The following is a 4,969-nucleotide window of genomic DNA, read 5'->3' on the forward strand; positions in this document are numbered from 1 at the left end:
GAATATAAAGAATAAAATATAGTTGTTATAGCAATTCATAATGCTAAGGTGGTTGTTGTTATTGCTGGTTACCTTCTTGCTCTCTGGCTAAGTGTCAGAACTCATCATAGTCCCATGTATGTGCCCTTCACATTCCTACAATATCCACTGCTCTGTCTGCATCTCCAACCTGCCCCTGAAAATCCAAGAAAATGACACTGCATCCAAGAATCCTTTTCACACCTACTCCTCATGGCATATTACATGATGATGGGTCCCCCACACAGGCCTGGACCATTACATTGAACATTAGAACACTGTCAGGTTCTAAAAATTAGTACCTTAATAATTTAAGTTATACCTGTGTATACATACCTGTGTAATTGTCAACTTTCTAGAATCAAATACGATATATTCCAAAAATGCAGAAGTGAATCACTATGTCTGGATTTCATAAAGTCTAGAGGTAAGAATAAGGGACAAAGCCTGCACTCTCCAAGAATGAAAAGAGGGGAAGGGGCAGTGGCTCAGAGGGTAAGAATTCTTCCTATGCAAGCATGAGGACCTAACTTCAGATTCCCCAGCACCCATGCAAACGCTGTGTGTGGCCACGTGCCTGTAATGCCAGCATGCTATGGGGAGGTGAACAGCCAAACGCAAGCTCCAGGTTCAGTAAGAGGCCCTGTCTCAAGGGACTAGAGCAGGACACCCAACATCCTCCTGTGACCTCTGTACATGCACATACAGGCAAGCACATCAGTATGGTACACACACATGAATACACACGCATACATGACACACATATGCCAAAAGAAAAAGAAAAATCTACAAAATTATGAAAGTAAGAAATGTTAAATTCTCCAACCCCACCATACTTTGTACCCACTGTGAAAGCTTGGATTATAGCTGATCAGGCAATCTTTCCCCTACTTATGGGCAAAGTTACTTTTACCCACAGCAGTTTGGCCTCCCCATATGATTCCCTTTGTCCAAGAAAGGTTGTCAATGGATGTAACATTTGTTCATGTGCTTTGCCTGGTGCTGGGCTCAATCTTCTGCCATGAAAAGAGCAGGCCCCAGGGAGCTGCTATGGGTTCAGCCTGGGCCCCAGACCATACACAGGACACAGCAGAACCCAACCTATACCTTACAGCAGAAGCCCAAGTGTGAAAACAAACACCTATTGCTATAGATCAGGGAATTCTGTTATGTTGCCGGAGTTGACTGACAGGCCGTTATCATCTGATATATTTGGGCATTTCTTACATGTTCTTTTCTTTTAGTCCCTTTTCTTCATCTCACAAAGAACAGGCTGAAAAATTCTCATCTTGGTACACTCAGTAATGTCTATCTTTGGATCAACTGTTTTCTTGGTTTTGTTGTTGTTGTTGTTTATTGTTATTTTATGTGTATGAGTGTTTTACCTGCATTTATGTTAGTACACCCTTGCCGTGCAATGCCCACAGAGGCCAGAAGAGGGTTTCAGATCACCTAGAACTGGAGTTACAGACCATTATTAGCAAACATGTGGGTGCTGGGAGCTGAACCAGGGTCCTCAGCAAGAGCAGATAGTGCTCTTAACCACTGAGCCAGCTCTCAAGCCCCAGATCAACTGTTTTAAATCACAAACCTTGGGGCTGGAGTGATGGTTCAGTGATTAAGAGCATTTGTTGTTCTTGCAGAGGACCAGAGTTTGGTTTCCAGCACCACCATGGCAGCTAACAACTCTATGATCCAGTTCCAGGTGATCCAATGCCCTCCGCTGTCTTCTGTGGGCAGAGCACACACATAGTACAGTTACATACATCAGATAAAGCACACACATAAAACAGAAATAAATCCTAAAAATAAAGAAATTTTAAAATGCACATTATCATTAGTATCTGTGCTTTTCAATTTTGTTTGTCCTGCATCTTCTAAAATAGGAAAACTTGCAAAACAATGTCAAGGAATAGACTAAATATTGCTGAGACTGAGCTGACAGCTGGCAAGAGGTTCCCCAGGTGATGGCCAGTGATAATATATTAGCTGGTTTTTTAAAAGCTAACAGGTATTCTAGCAAAACAGGCGAAAGTGAAGATTGCACGGAACCATCCCACACAGAGTCACAGACTCCACTGAGGTGAATCTGTGGCCAGTACTATTAACCTCACTTGCTTTTCACTTTTGGTGAACCTCTACCACTGAGCTTCACCAACAGGATGAGACTTGGGGAGCTTGTGACTTTTTCAATATAATAAAAAAGCCTGTGACTTTTTCAACATAATAAAAAAGAGAACTGTAGTATTTTAATAGACTAGTTTAAAATGTAAGTATATTTAATCACTAATGAAAAGGGATCTCTTTGCGACTGAGAGAAAAATGAAACTCTAATCCCTCAGGGTGTAGGAAACCAACTGACTGATGTTAAAAGCATTTACTCAACCAAAACCTACTTAATTTGGAAATTCAACTTAACAAGAAAAATAAAAGAGTATGGATTTTTTTTAGCCTTCTTTTAAGTCATCATTAAGTTTAGAACTACTGGGCCAAAAATTCTCCACTAGAAATAGACAATACACAAAGTTAAAATTCCCTACTGGCAGAAGAAAAAAACCTTCACATGGACAGGCAAAGTGGGCGGGTACAAGGACCATCAATGTCATAGTGGAGTCTTCACAGGATTAACTCTAGTAATACTGGGCTAGCCCATGTTTCAAGCTGGACCTGTGCAGACCACACAATCAAGATATGAATTCAAGGCCATGGCAAGGTCACAGAGCCCTAGATCAGACAAAAAAGTAGATTCAAGTTCTTACTGTTACAGTACAATGTGGCAAGGTATTTAATTCCCATTAGTCTCCACAACTGTACTTTGGGGGTAAAAACAGCACCTACCTCATATGGGCTCTGCAAAGTTTAAAATTAGGTGATTCAGGTACTCAGTTAAGTATCTATATATGCATGATAACAATAATGACAACAGTAATAGTAATACCTCTTGACAAACCTGGCTTCTACCTGCTAATGACTATGTTCCTGTTCACAATCTGTTCATAACCTGCTGAATTCACCGCATTATGTTCACATCAGGTACAGCTTCCATAAGGTGACAGCTCTCTGGATCCAACTAGTAATTTTTTAATGAATTCAAGGAGAAAGGTGCTGGAAAATCAGCCTTTCACTAGCAGAAGGTTAAGAAGTACCTGGTCCTTCATCCTGGACTCATTCATCCGAGAAAATCTTAGTATCCATCCCCCTCCCTGGAAGGGCTCTTACTAGAGAGCAGAGAAGCAAGCCAGCTTCATGGCTCACATGAAAGTCCTTTACACACACACACACACACACACACACACACACACACACACCTCCACCCCTCCACCCTGCAAAAGAGAACCAGGCAGCCCTGATTTCCGTAAGTTGAGTTACGCTGTCAAAACTAAGTGAACCCTCTTAATCCTAGTAAAGCACATTTCCCTGCTTCAAAAGATCTTATAAACCCACCAAATCTCTGGTTTAAGAGCGAAGTGACTTTACAAGGACAGGAGTGACCATGGGAGACCAAGTGCCACACCCTTCTCCCAGATGGCTCCACAGTAAATGGTATCTCTTATAAAGAAGACTGCGGTTCTGGGGGAAGGGTGGGCAATTCTAAGTACCCACACCCCAACCCAGTTTCATTCTTCATACAGATTCGTTTTATTTTCAAGTCAATAGCTTCAGCATCCCCAACTACAACTACTGACAAGCAGGGGAGGCAGGAGAACACAGGTCGAACATACTTGCTTCCAAGCCCTTTTTCGAGTAGTTTTCTTCCCGCTTCTCCGTTTCTCCCAGCTGGAGCTCCTACCTGGTGGAAACCAATGGTTAAGTAAAACCACTGATTTAAAGAGCCAACCAGGAAACTAACCCCGACAAGGGGGAGCAGCCCTCCTCTCTCGAGCATTGATTGGCCCTTGGGGTTCCACCGGTCCCCGTTCCACCCACATAAGTGGCAGGTGTGACTGTCAATCACAGGGGGAACTGACAATTCACCGCTCCTGGAGTAAATTGTCTTTCATCCAGCATAAGACAGCCGCCTAAAATCTATCTTCTCCTAACAGAGCGGACCCTCCCTCTGGCGACAAGGAGAGGGACCCCCTAAGTACAAAATAAATAAGGGAGGGCCGAACAGAGAGAGTTTACGAGCGCTATTTTATTATCCCGCACCAAAGCAGCCCTTAATCTTCACTGTCCTAAAATGGTCTTTTAAAGCCTCGGACAGTAATATTTTTAAAAGAAATTTAAAAAAAAAAAAAAAGGTTACCCCCTCGTCAGTGCTCCTTGTATAATTAGGGATGGGGAGAAGGAAGGTAGGGATGCTGTTTAATTTCACGTCAGGTTCCTTTTCCTACACCACCACCTCCCCCTCCCCAGTAAATCCGCTTCATTTTTCCTGACATGGATTTTTTTTTTTCCCAACCTGAGCCCCACGGAGCCCACTCAGACAGCCAGGCACCCAAGACCCTGGGCTGGGGCTCCTCGGTTCTCCACTTTGTTCAGCTTGGGCTTGCGCGAGACCCCTGCCCCCGCGTGCACCCCACCTCTCCAGGCAAGAGAGCCAGACAAGGGGGGAAGGTCTGCAGAACAGCCAGGCGATGGCAAAGAGGGTGGCACCCCGGCAGGGCTGCGGGAGGGGGCCCGGGCCGAGCGTCCGCGGAGAGCGTGCACTTGTTCCGATCCCGAGGTTTAGACATCCAGGCAAATCCGCCCTTAGGCCGCCCCATCCCTTTCCCCGCCGAGAGCGCCCGGGTGGAGGCGGAGGCTTGCCCCTCGGCTCCCCCCATAACGCAATGCAGCTGCCCACGGGCAACAGGGACCGGCACGCGGGATGCCCGGCGTGGCTCACCTCTACGATGCTCGCGGGCGCGGCCCACATGGGTCTTCACCGCCCCGCCGCGCCTCGGCCCGGAGCAGCCGGAGCGGAGCGGAGCGCGAGGCGGAGCAGCGGCGCGCGGGCAGCGGCGGCCGT

At 45.8% G+C, this 4,969-nt stretch overlaps 1 protein-coding gene across 17 annotated transcripts in view; it reads right to left on the reverse strand.

Moving 5' to 3' along the window:
- Erc2 (ELKS/RAB6-interacting/CAST family member 2) overlaps positions 1–4,969 on the reverse strand; it is a 1,070,830-nt gene extending 1,065,861 nt beyond the window's left edge. For 16 of the 17 annotated variants that reach the window (XR_001872873.2, XR_003846883.1, XR_003846882.1 and 13 more), the window contains exon 1: positions 4,847–4,969. The gene's annotated coding sequence lies outside the window, so the exon portion shown is untranslated. Of the gene's footprint in view, positions 1–3,740; positions 3,785–4,846 lie in introns of those variants that run through there. The other variant, XM_008851840.2, reaches the window with a different exon arrangement.

This window comes from Nannospalax galili, unplaced genomic scaffold (assembly GCF_000622305.1).
Source record: "Nannospalax galili isolate Female #2095 unplaced genomic scaffold, S.galili_v1.0 scaffold485, whole genome shotgun sequence".
Taxonomy (NCBI): domain Eukaryota; kingdom Metazoa; phylum Chordata; class Mammalia; order Rodentia; family Spalacidae; genus Nannospalax; species Nannospalax galili.